The sequence below is a fragment of the Canis lupus genome, chromosome 11 (genome assembly GCF_048164855.1).
Source record: "Canis lupus baileyi chromosome 11, mCanLup2.hap1, whole genome shotgun sequence".
NCBI lineage: Eukaryota > Metazoa > Chordata > Mammalia > Carnivora > Canidae > Canis > Canis lupus.
The window spans coordinates 5182508-5197050 of record NC_132848.1 but is presented as its reverse complement, the minus strand read 5'-3'; positions in this window follow the sequence as shown (position 1 = coordinate 5197050).

Here is a 14543-nt window from a genome sequence, read left to right as displayed (position 1 = left end):
AGTTAACGCATACTTTCAAGGAGAAAAAAATAAGGTATTTTTTTGGTCTTTACATTTTAAATAATCTGAGGCAAATATTTAACTAAATTTTATGGCCAATGGAGAGTGGTAGGTTTTAAATACTATTTTATTAAATCATTTATTTAAGCATAAGGTAAAATTAAAAACCCCACTTTCAAAATATCTTGTCAATTTTAGTTATATATATTATATTCATTCACTTGCTAACTTATTTGCTTAAAAAAAGCACAACTTCCCTCTGCCTGTGTCTCTGCCTCTCTCTCTCTCTCTCTCTCTGTCTCTCATGAATAAATAAATAACATCTTTTAAAAAAAAAAGCACAACTTTTCTTGGTGAACATAAAGCTCTATATTTAAATCCAATATGTGGAAAGAAAATAGACTGGGTTTTCTAAAGTTCACCTTCTCTTTTGAAGTTTCTTGATAATTATCATGGCTTCAGGAGTTGTATTCAGCGTTCAGTTTTGTCCACCACACCTAATTTTGAGTCTCTCCATTTCTTTGTTTCAATTCTTCAGAGGGCTCCAATGAACTCATCTCAGTTTTCTTGATCCAAGTCTCCCAAATCATAGTTAACCATGCAGTCAGTCGATGGATGGTCACCATTGTATCAAGGCCACTCCTGCCTCAGCCATTGGCGCAGAGTCTTATGATATGAAGTATACTTGATGCTTTTCAGGAGACTTTGATAAGGGTGGCTTCCCCAGAGGGGCTTTGAGCAATAAACATTTAAACCATGCCTATCACATTTCTTTGCAAGGCAATGTTATACAGTGGAACGGATTGGGTTGTTGATTAGAGCTGCCCTGCGCTTGATTCTGAGCGTTGTGACCTTGAGCAAGTTACCTAAACTCTGAGCCTGGTTTGCTTATCTATAATAAACTCTCTGACTTTAGGCAAGTTACTTAACTTTTTGATACCACAGTTTCTTCATGAGTAAATAAAGACAGTATCAGCATCTACTACATATTTTATGAACTAATTGATTTGTATATGGTGCTTAGCATTTGGAAAACTTCGAGCAAATATAGTTACACATTCATATTCGGAGAGAACATTTCTTATCCAGTTATCTGGGTTCCAGAAACTATCCCTCAGGGATGTCTAAAGTACACAGCTTTACTTATGGCTGGAAAAAAATCTAACACTGAGGTTCATTTTTAGGAAGTACAGGGCACTTCACATGTGAGCCTCACCCAAGAGCCTCTTTCAAACTGTTTAGGGGATGGTGTCTTTCTATCTGCTTCACTCATATCTCTTACCAAGTGAACTCTTACGGGAAAGTGGGTGCATTTTCTGAGTCCCCTTAAAAATACACAAAATATTTTTTTGGTTACAAGTGATAGTTTGGTACACTTTAATACAGCAAAGATTTCTGTGAGTTTCACAAATGTTGGGCTGCTAATGTGTGTGTATCTCAGAGTCTCATTTTATCTATCTATGCACCTTATACATATATTTTTATTTAAAGGTTTATTTAATTTTATTTTTTTTAAATTTCTTTTATTGGAGTTCAATTTGCCAACATATAGCATAACACCCAGTGCTCATCCCACCAAGTACCCCCTCAGTGCCCATCACCCAGTCACCCCAACCCTCCGCCCACTTCCCCTTCCACTACCCCTTGTTCATTTCCCAGAGTTAGGTGTCTCTCATATTTTGTCACCCTCGCTGATATTTTCACTCATTTTCTCTCTTTTCCCTTTATTCTAGACATATATTTATACAGTGTTTGTATATGCATGAGTCTTTTTTCCTAGACTAGTCTATATATTTAGATAGCTGTGGAGTTGCTGTTGTTGGTTTTTTTTTCCATAAAATTCCCACAAGATTGGTTGCTGTCATGGTTTCAGAGCCTGGATGAAACTAATTAGAACACTCATAATTTCCAAATAAAACCACTATATTTGTATTCAGTTGACATATAACAGAAATGATGACCAAGCACTATCTATTATGGCTCCTTCAAAGAAAGAACACAGAGTCTGAATGCATTCTAGTTTAGAGGAGTAGTTTAACAAATCCTGCAGGGAATCATGCAAAGGGGGGATACTTCATCTAGATGTGTTGGGGAAAGTTGAATTTGGACTGTAAATCAAGCTTTATTCATTCATTTTATTGCTTCAGAGATGTTTTATCTTCATCTTTGATCTTCAGTAGGATCTGCTAATGCTGTCTGCAGGATAGAGTGGGAGGGTTCATGCAGTGGAGGAGAGAAATTCACTAAGATACTGTGTTCAATTCTCAAGATAGAAGTTGAAAGTGACAAAGCCTGTTGGCAGTATGTTTCCAAATGGAACTGCTTCATTTTCAATGTGTTGCCTGCTTCATTCTAAATTTTTCTGCCTGAAAGTGGTAAACATTTAAACTACCTAAGGAGAATTTATTGCATAAAGAAAAGCACATACACATTTCTGTCATGTGAATTTGACTTCCTGGAGAGTAGAAGAGGTAGGTAGTCGTTTAAGCAAGTAAATAAAAATGTAATTTTCTAGTATATGTGTCTCCAGGGTACAGGACTCAAGCCCCAGTTCAGATAACTCCATCCATTTATCTACCCATTTAACAGTGTCTACAGAAAAAAAGAATTAGGAGATTTTACCAGCCAATATTGTGAAGTGGTCTAAAACTACCCCAACAGCAGCAAATCAAAAAAGAAATACCATTCTTTTTCTCACCAAATTACACATCCCTCGAATGGCATTTTCTACCTTTACCTCTCTAAAGCTGCCTTTGAAAATAACAGATATACAATAATTCTTTAAGAAATGTGATCTTTCGGGCAGCCCGGGTGGCTCAGCAGTTTGGCGCCGCCTTCAGTCCAGGGCCTGATCCTGGAGACCTGGGATCGAGTCCCATGTCGGGCTCCCTCCATGGGGCCTGCTTCTCCCTCTGCCTGTGTCTCTGCCAATCTCTCTCTCTCTCTCTCTCTCTCTCTCTCTCTCTGTCTCTCATGAATAAATAAAAATCTTAAAAAAAAAAAAAAAAGGAAAAGAGGGTTGGTGCATTTAAAAAAAAAGAAATGTGATCTTTCTCTGGCCACACCAGCCTGCAGAAGGATAGGAGATCTCGAAGTCAGTATTTTCCTGGATTTTCCCTATCTCCTATTATCAAAACCAGTTTTCTTCAATTCTGTCACACAGTTGAGATTTCCCAAGAAGTACATCATGAATATGCCATAAATCAACCTTCCAGGCTACCATTTTGACCCTTCTGCCTCAGTTCATTTTGATGGTGTGATGGTTAATTTTATGTGGCAACATGACTGGCCTTTGAGTGCTCAGATTAAACATTATTTCCAGGTGTGTCTATGGGGATGTTTCCAGATGAGATTAGCATTTGAACTGGTGGATTCAGTAAAGTGGATTCCTCTCCCCATTGCTCAAGGCCAGGGGTGAGGGTTGGGGGTGGCAGGTGATATCATCTATTACATTTAATCCATTGAGGGTCTGAATAGAATAAGAGGCAGAGAAAGAATGAATTTACCTCTTTTTATTTTCTACCACACTGTTTGAGCTAGGACAGTTCATCTCCTGCCCTTGGACTGGGATTCATACCATTGAGTCCTCTAGTTGACAGACTTGAACTGAATTATATCACTGACATTCCTGGTCTCCATGGTCTGCTCTTTCAGATCTTTCAGATAGCAGATCATGGGACCTCTCAGCTTCCACAATGTGTAAGCCAATTCCCTGTAATAAAATCAATCAATCATCAAACAATCTGTGTGTGTGTGTGTGTGTGTGTGTGTGTGTGTGTGTCCCCTAGCGGTTCTGTTTCTCTGGAGAACTCTGATACAGATAATGTCTCTCTAATTCTCCAGAAAAGGAATTTGAGCTATAAAGCCAAAGCACGCAGAATGCTTTGCTGCTGCTGCCTGTCAGGACATGTACCAAGGCCGCTGGTTCCCTAAGCCCTTGCCTCCATTGCAGGTGCTGCTCTCTCATATGGCTACCTTTAATCCTACTACAGCTAGCCACTGAAGGTGCCACTGCTGGGGACAATGCCAGCCAATACCCTGCAGCAGCCACTGAGAGATGTAAAAGTCCTTCCATCTGTACTTCTGACATCATTTCTCATCCTTGCCCTTATGATGGCATTATCACTCCTTACCTTCGTAACTGCTGAGAGCAACTTTTCTGATGCCCCATGCTCTCAATTCTTTGAGGAGGCTTTAAGAAAGAGATATTTGTTGCTTTCACCTGTTCTTTTATTATAGGACTTTTACCCAATGTTCAAGATACAAATTTGTAAGGGCTGGTTGGAGAACAACTCAAATGACAGGCATCATGCTGTATTCAAATTTGCCCTCTAGCAGACATCCACTGCTTCTGAACCAAACTAGTGCATTTTTTACTTTTTCTTCTTGTAGAGTGTAAGGTTTCTTGGCTTTCATATAAATAGAGCCCCTGGTTGGCAAATCTACAAGAAAGCTGGACATATCCAAGTATTCATCTTTACTAGGCTGACCACAAAAAAAGTTCAAATCAGGACTTTTGAAAAAATGGGATTCAAATAATTGCTGCTGTTTGACACATGACACATTAGAGGGGCTTGAGGCAGAGTCTGGAATGATCAACTTTTTTTAGAGCACTTGATATAGGGAATAAAAAAATGAATATATAAACAAATTCAAAGTGTTGCTTATTTGGATTAGTGGTAAGGTTCTGTTTGTGATTATCTAATATTGGAAAGTAAAAAGGAGGGAAATAAGTTATTTCCTCTGAGAAATACTGTTTTGGTCTTTCTCCCTTTTGAAAAACAGAACTGACGTTCCTACTCATGTCAGAATTCCAATAGGATGTTTTACCTCAATATAGATCATGAATTGAAGATAAAATTGCATGGGTTGATATAATCTAGGGAAAAGAAACCTCCACATTTGATTTGATAATGATGAATTATGAGAGTATATAAAAATTAGATTTTTTTTCTTCTGCCTGGATCTTAGGAGGAAACAACCCAATGGGAAACAATCCTCCCACAAGTAAAGCAACAGTCTTAAGAAATAGGGAGGAAGAAGAGACTGGATCTGCTCTGATTAATAGAAAAGGACTTGACTGGGAGTGGGACAGTACTGTCAAGTTGGAGACTTGGAAACAGGCAAGGATCACCACATTTTATCATTTAGCCATCATGTATAAATAATCAGCCAGTTTCTGCTCTAGCATCCTCCACTTTTAGGCAACAGCTAGCCACCAAAACTGTCCTATTCTAGAAGGAGGTATTAGCACAATGCTAGTCAAGGTTTATGTACACCTTGATAGTAAAAATATCTGTAAGTTAAAAGTGTGTTTCCCATGACATAAGTGTGACAAACAGAAAGGATAGTAGGTACAGTATCCTTTCTGTCTTTGTCTACAAGAATAAATAAACAGACCTTATTTGTTTGTTTGTTGTTTAAAACACTAGATAAATATGAACTAGTAGGAATTGAAAAAGTTCATAAAATTTCAAGCTGGTCCAGAACACATTCTGCTAAACTATCTCTTTCCAAGTCCAAGTCCAAGTCCTCCCAAAATCCAAAGGATACCTTCAAACATTCCATAGCTAGTAACCATGTTTGTAAAGAAATATTCAATGGAATAATTTTTTAATGTTTCTTTACTATAAGAAGATTTGTCTACAAACACAAAAGGTATCAATGTAAACTTCCCAAGAAAGCTTTTTAAATGATCCAAATCTGCCGAAAGGGACAGAGGACCAGAAAGTGTATTTGAACAAATCATAGCTGAGAACTTCCCTAACTTGGGGAGGGAAACAGGCATTCAGATCCAGGAGATAGAGAGATCTCCCCCTAAAATCAATAAAAACTGTTCAACACCCTGACATTTCATAGTGAAACTTGCAAATTCCAAAAATAAACAGAAGATCCTTAAAGCAGCAAGAGACAAGAAATACCTAACCTTTATGGGGAGAAGTATTAGGTTAACAGCAGACCTCTCCTCAGAGGCCTGGAGGCCAGAAAGGGTTGGCAGGATCTATTCAGGGTCCTAAATGAGAAGAACATGCAGCCAAGAATACTCTACCCAGCAAGTCTCTCATTCAGAATAGAAGAGATAAAGGGCTTCCAAAATAGGCAGAAACTGAAAGACTATGTGACCACCAAACTGGCTCTGCAAGAAATATTAAGGGGGACTCTGTAAAAGAAAGAGGAAGTCCAAGGAAACAATCTGCAAAAACAGGGACTGAATAAGTATCATGATGACACTAAATTCATATCTTTCAATAGTAACTCTAAATGTGAATGGGCTTAATGATCCCACCAAAAGGCGCAGGGTTTCAGACTGGATAAAAAAGCAGGACCCATCTATTTGCTGTCTACAAGAGACTAATTTTAGACCTAAGGACACCTCCAGCCTGAAAATAAAAGGTTGGAGAACCATTTACCATTCAAATGGTCCTCAAAAGAAAAGAGGGGTACCCATCTTCTTATCAGATAAACTAAAGTTTATCCCAAAGACTGTAGTAAGAGATGAAGAGGGCCAGATGGCTTCCCAGGGGAATTCTATCAAATGTTTAAAGAAGAAACCATACCTATTCTACTAAAGCTGTCCCAAAAGATAGAAAGAGATGAAAAACTTCCAAACTCATTCTGAGGCCAGCATCACCTTAATTCCAAAACCAGACAAAGACCCCACCAAAAAGGAGAATTATAGACCACTATCCCTGATGAACATGGATGCAAAAATTCTCAACAAGATACTAGCCAATAGGATCCGACAATACATTAAGAAGATTATTCACCATGACTAAGTAGGATTCATCCCTGGGATGCAAGGCTGGTTCAACACTCATAAAACAATCAATGTGATTAATCATATCAACAAGAGAAAAAACAAGAACCAGATGATCCTCTCAATAGATGCAGAGAAAGCATTTGACAAAATACATCTTAAAAGCCATCTACGAAAAGCCCACAGCAAATATCATTCTCAATGGGGAAGCATTGCGAGCCTTTCCCCTAAGATCAGGAACAAGACAGGGATGTCCACTCTCACCAGTGCTATTCAACATAGTCCTAGAAGTCCTAGCCTCAGCAATCAGGCAACAAAAAGAAACAAAAGGCATTCAAACTGGCAAAGAAAAGTCAAACTCTCCCTCTTCACTGATGACATGATACTCTACATAGAAAACCCAAAAGCCTCCACCCCAAGATTGCTAGAACTCATACAGCAATTCGGCAGTGTGGCAGGATACAAAATCAATGCCCAGAAATCAGTGGCATTTCTATACACTAACAATGAGACTGAAGAAAGAGAAATTAAGGAGTCAATCCCATTTACAATTGTACCCAAAAGCATAAGATACCTAGGAATAAACCTAACCATAGATGTAAAGGATCTGTACCCTAAAAACTGCAGAACACTTCTGAAAGAAATTGAGGAAGACACAAAGAGATGGAAAAATATTCCATGCTCATGGATTGGCAGAATTAATATTGTGAAAAGGTCAATGTTACCGAGGGAAATATACACGTTTAATGCAATCCCTATCAAAATTCCATGGACTTTCTTCAGAGAGTTGGAAGAAATCATCTTAGGATTTGTGTGGAATCAGAAAAGACCCCAAATAGCCAGGGGAATTTTAAAAAAGAAAACCATATCTGGGGGCATCACAATGCCAGATTTCAGGTTGTACTACAAAGCTGTGGTCATCAAGACAGTGTGGTACTGGCACAAAAACAGACACATAGATCAATGGAACAGAATAGAGAATCCAGAAGTGGACCCTCACCTTATGGTCAACTAATATTCGACAAAGCAGGAAAGACTCTCCACTGGAAAAAGGACAGTCCTTTCAATAAATGGTGCTGGGAAAATTGGACATCCACATGCAGAAGAATGAAACTAGACCACTCTCTTACACCAGGCACAAAGATAAACTTAAAATGGATGAAAGATCTAAATGTGAGACAAGAATCCATCAGAATCCTAGAGGAGAACACAGGCAACACCCTTTTTGAACTTGGCCACAGCAATTTCTTGCAAGATACATCTATGAAGGCAAGGGACACAAAAGCAAAACTGAATTGGTGGGACTTAATGAAGATAAAAAGCTTCTGCACAGCAAAAGAAATGGTTAACAAAACTAAAAAACCTACAGAATGGGAGAAGATATTTGCAAATGACCTATCAGATAAAGGGCTAGTATCCAAGATCTATAAAGAACATATGAAACTCAACAGCAAAGAAAAAAACAATCCAATCATGAAATGGGCAAAAGACATGAAGAGAAATCTCACACAGGAAGACATAGACATGGTCAACACGCACATGAGAAAATGCTCCGCATCACTTGCCATCAGGGAAATACAAATCAAAACCACAATGAGATCTCACCTCACACCAGTGAGAATGGGGAACATTAACAAGGCAGGAAACCACAAATGTTGGAGAGGATGCGGAGAAAGGGGAACCCTCCTGCACTGTTGGTGGAAATGTGAACTGGTGCAGCCACTCTGGAAAACTGTGTGGAGGTTCCTCAAAGAGGTAAAAATAGACCTGCCCTACGACCCAGCAATTGTACTGCTGGGGATTTACCCCAAAGATACAGATGCAATGAAACGCCGGGACACCTGCACCCCGATGTTTCTAGCAGCAATGGCCACAATAGCCAAACTGTGGAAGGAGCCTCGGTGTCCATCGAAAGATGAATGGATAAAGAAGCTGTGGTCTATGTATACAATGGAATATTCCTCAGCCATTAGAAAGGACAAATACCCACCATTTGCTTCGACGTGGATGGTACTGGAGGGTATTATGCTGAGTGAAGTAAGTCAATCGGAGAAGGACAAACATTATATGGCCTCATTCATTTGAGGAATATAAAAGTTAGTGAAAAGGAATAAAAGGGAAAGGAGAGAAAATGAGTTAAAATATCAGATAGGGTGACAAAACATGAGAGACTCCTAACTCTGAGAAATGAACAAGGGGTAGTGGAAGGGGAGGAGGGCGGGGGGTTGTGGTGACTGGGTGACGGGCACTGAGGGGGGCACTTGGTGGGATGAGCACTGGGTGTTATGCTATATATTGGCAAATTGAACTCCAATAATAAATTAATTAATTAATTAATTGGGGAAAATAAGTAAATAAATGAATGACCCAAATCATCTATATTATCCCTGGAGCTCCAGGATTCTAAAGCTAGTGATATTTTTCGTTAAATGTCTAATGTTTGTTGCAAGTAGCATATCAGTTAATGGTATTAATTCATGACGGAGTAGAGTTGTTCTTTATATGCCATGTGCAGATGTCATAGCATGCTGGAGACTACTGTATAGATATTTTATATATCTACTGTAGTAGATAGTATAAATATTCTACTTTAGAGGGTTTTTATGTGTGTGCCATGGTTTTAAGATCTACTGATTAGAGTTCTGGTCCCAAATTTGCTCTTGTAACCATGACCTACATCTGGCAAGTCACTTAACCCTTTGGAGCCTCAGATTTGCCATCTATAAAGTGAGGAGTTGCATTAAAGAATCCCTCTGGATTTGATATTTTTCTCTGCCTTAGTTGATAATTTTTATTTTAAAATTTACTTTAAAAAAGATTGTATTTATTTATTCATGAGAGACACACAGAGAGAGGCAGAGACACAGGCAGAGGGAGAAGCAGGCTCCTTGCAGGGAGCCTGACATGGGACTGGATCCCTGGTCTCCAGGATCACGCCCTGGGCTACAGGCGGCGCTTTCTTTTTTTTTTTTTTTTTTAAGATTTTTAACTACCAAGTCTTATAGACATTTTCTGCTTTTGTGTTCATTAGAGAAGTGAATTGACAACCATTGTGCCAGGAAGTGTTCCGATGGTCTCTCTCTATAAAATGTAAGCTAGGCCTTACAACCCTTGCAAGTGTTGTGACCATCTCCCATCCTAACTGAGGAAACAGACTCACAGGGAGCAGTGGCCTTCCTCAAATTTATATTGCAGAGCCAAGATTTGCTTAACTTCTAAACCCTTGCTGCTTCTACTAAAACAGTCTTTTATTAATCAATGCCTGACTTATTTGTGTCCAAATACTAAATCTGAATGCAATCTTCAATTGTATTGTTGTTAACGTGTAAAGATACTAAAACTTTATGAACATACACTTCACGACGGGGCTCTCAAGAAAGCACTGGAGTGAAAGCAGCAAGTATGTATTAAAGCAAACATCCAGGGTGATATGTCAATTCAACAAAATAATGTAAACAGAAAGCCAATGCTGTGCATAGTAATAGGAAACTTATTTTCATAACCAGCTGGCAATCTACATTGAGATAAAATTTTGAAATATTAATCTGTGTATGTTTTCTCCTTTCTTTATATAACTTGAGACTGCCTTCAAGCAATCAGGAACATTCACATAGCATTGAGGAGAAAGAGAGTTATCAGACAAAGAAGAATCACTGATACTCAGTGTTACAATGTACAAACTAAGCTTTTTAGAAAAGGGAATGTCTCTTAGGTAATGAAACATAGGGACCAAGGGGAGCATCCCTGTTGACTAATCCCTACCCTGCACTAAGCAAATGACAGCAAGATTTAGTATCCTTTTCCCTTTCAGCCAGGGTACAAGGGGGAGACTACAGACAGGAGGGATCTAAAGAAAAGAATCCTTCAAATCTGTGTATGAATCTTAGGCTCACCCTCAGATGGCCTAAGATTCATAAAACCAAGCAAAATCAAAATAGCTAAATGAAAGCAGAGCTGTGGTATGGAATACCACCCAGGTTTCAAATTGGTCTCTCTATGGTACACAAGTAAGTCAAACCAAAATACCGCTGCAAAATCTTTCTAATCTAAATTGCTGTTTGAACCACAATTCACAAAAGAGGGATGGGATGTATATCTTGAACCTACATATTCTCAGCTCAAATGGAAGATTTAAATGGCAATCAGAGGCACAGAGTATAATATTCAAAATGTCTAATCCCGAATTACTCAGCATACCAAGAACTAAGAAAAACCTCAAGCCAAATGAGAAAAGACTAGGGATATCAATACTAAGACAAATATTAGAATTATCTGTCAAGAATTTTAAAGTAGATACAAAAATGTTCTCAAAAGCAATTACGAATACTCTTGAAACCATTGGAAAAATGGTTTCAGAAAAAAATTAGGAGAAGAACCCAATGAGGACTTTAGAAGTGAAAAGTATAATAACTGAAATTTTAAAAACTCATTAGATGGGCTATTTATATATTGAGAATATATAAAAGGTTCTCAATACTCAAGAGTAAGAACACAAATGATCTAATTAAAAAACAGGCAAACATTAAGAAACAAAACAAATGAGCAAAGAAAAAAAGAGAGAGGGAGAGAGAGAGAAACAAACCAAAAAACAGATTTTTATCGATAGAGAACAAACTGATGGTTACCAGGGGGAAGGGGATGGGAGCATAGGTGTTATAGGTGATGGGGATTAAGGAGTCTGCTTATTATGATAAGCACTGAGTAATGTGCAAGAATTGTTGAATCACTATATTACATATCTGAAACTAATATGACACTGTATGTTAACTATAATGGAATTAAAATTTAAAAACTGAAAATAATAAAAGCAAACAATCAGACACTTCCCAAACAGAATATACAGATAGGATAGGTGCATGGAAAGATGTATTATATCAGTAACCATTAGTTAGACACAACTTAAAACCACAATTAGATATCACTCTGTCGCTATTAGAATTTCTAAGACACAAAATGTGGACTATCACAAGTGCTAGTGAGGATGAGGAACACTTGGATCGCTGATACAATACTTCAAAATGTAAAATAGCTCGTTTTGGAAGAGATTTTGGAAGTCTTTTATTAAGTTAAACATTTACTTATCATATGACCCAATAATCCCACTTAACCTAGAGAAATAAGAACTTATATTCACAAAAATATGTGTACATAAATACATGGATGCTATGACAGCTGTATTTGTAATGGTCAAAAACTGGAAACAATCCAAATATCTTTTAAGGATAAATGGATAAACAAACCATAGTGTATTCTTTGAACACAATATTACTGAACAGTAAAAAGAAACATACTACTGAGGTCTGCTATAGCTTGGATGAATTCCAAGGGAATTATGCTAAATGAAAAGAACCAATCTCAAGAGAACACATATGGAATAATTTCATCCATATAACATTCTCAGAAGAACTAAACTATAGTGATGTTGAACGGATGAGTGGTTGTTGGACATTAGGTTTGTGTGGAAGGCATGAGTACAAAGGAATAGCATGAGGGAGTTCCTCTGGGATGCTGGAACATTTTTTATTCTGATTATGGTAGTGTGAATGTGTATGTATGATAAAATTCAAGAACTGCACACACACAAAACACTGCACATAAAAAACCTGACGAAATCTGAATTCTGAATCTCACTGCTGAATAAAAAAACTGATGAAATCTGCAAGCAGTTTAGTTAATGCTATTTTTATGCTAATATTAACTACTCGGTCTTGACTATTATACTACTGTTTTTAAAGATATCACCAGGGGAATCCAGATGAAGGGTAAATGGGAACTCTGGAGTTTTTGCAATTCTGTCTAAAGCCTAAAATTACTTCAGAATAAAATTCTTAAAAATGTCTAATTCTTATAGATAGTGAATTTGTGTCAGTTATTATTTAACTAATGAATGATGGAACAGGCAAGATGACAAAGCTGTGCCCCTCCAGGCACAACCATGGCACATAAGACCAGGACATTCGTTAACATCCTCCTCTAAACAAGGGTGTGTTATTTGACTCTCAAAGGAGCAGTGGTAATGTGAAAGGAAAAGCCCCACCAGTAGTACTTGGGAGGAAGCGGACTTTGGGAAAAGCTGCTTACATAAACCGATTATGGGAAATCCCAATGGTCATGCACTGATATAATCCAATAAATCATTAAAATAGCATTTTTGATATCAGGTATTGTGATACAAAATCATTTTATCCAAATACCAATTGAATTAATAGAAAGAAGGTATTGAAATGCATAATAAACATCAGATTTTAAAGAGAAAAACAACCCCACGATTTTGCAACAGTGAGTGAATTTGCTTTACTGCTATAACTTCTCCAATAAAGAATATGCCGAGTGTTGATAGAAGATTGTTATTTGTTATTGTTTTTGTTATCGATCTGGGTAAAGGTACATCTATGCAAGTGAAGCTATGCTGCAAAATCAACTTGGCTGAAAGATAACCCTGGGATCACAGGAGAATTAGATAATACGATAGGCCAGCAATGGGTCGTTCGGATGTGGTGCCTTTCTAATTAACCAGAGAATGAACATTTCATTTTTTTCCTGTTAATTGTACAATGTTTGATTTCTCTAGAGAAATTTAGGTCTGGTAAACAGTTTCCCCGAATGCCTTGCATGCAGGTTCTAATGTATTGACACTGAAGGAATGATCCAATTATTATGTGATTAACTGAGGACTGCTGTTGGTCTTAGACTGATTACATTGATAGTTTATGGAGCAGAATCTGTATTTGGCTCGGATGTCTTCACCTAAACTGGCAACTTCTACCTAGGGATCAGAACTACATTGAAAAAATATTGCAAGCACAAGCACATGTAATAATTATTCAGCTAATTCCCATTGTCACTCAGAGACATGCTGTTACCAAGCAATGGTAATTACAATTGCAGCATGTGTACGCTGTTGCCATGTTTAAAATTAATGAATATTTTATTGTCAATACACATATACAGAAATACCCTGCATTTGTTGTGCAGATAAATCTTCAGTGTTTCAGCAACAGAGACAAATAAAATTTACTCCCATGCAAATTTAATTACAATATGATACATGAGAAAATGAGTGACATTTCATAAATTAGAAAGAGAATTAGAAATTCAAAAATGCTAATTTTTAATAAAGCCAATTAACACACACTAGAATTAAACACAATCTTTGACTTCATCAAATGATTTCTCCATTATTCTTCAGTGCAACATTAAAATTCAAGATGTGAAAGGAAGCAAACATCCAGGAAATACTGATTATAACAAGAAAAGAGGATGAATTCAGGTCTCCCTTCAGGGGTTATTTTTAAATAGGTGACTGATAACTAGAAAAAAAATTCCGTCTGCTACTTCCAAGATGCCAGTCTGTCTTTTCAATTTTTTCTACTAGTTTATTTGTAATATCGTGGCTGGCTGGCATCTTCTAATCCATCCTTTGATACCTGTCTCATACAGTTCATTTGATCATGGTAGAGATGGGGACCAACTAAGGAAAATGAATAGTCTGATATTAAGGCCTCAGAATGAGGGATGCCTTGATTGCTACTTAACAAATGGCATTTTTGGTAAACCTTTAAAAAGAATTTATTGTTGAATAATTTTACCCACTGTATAGGGTAAAATTACCCTTTTCCAAATTTTGAGGTAGATAGAGTTTTTTGCTGCCCTACATATGCCACTAAGAAATTTCTGTTTGTTTTTGCTTTCAAAGGAGGGAGAAATATACACAAAAGTATAAAATTTACTAAATGTGTAGAATGTATAGTAGGACCTTGATCTGAAAAGAACACCTCATAAAGAG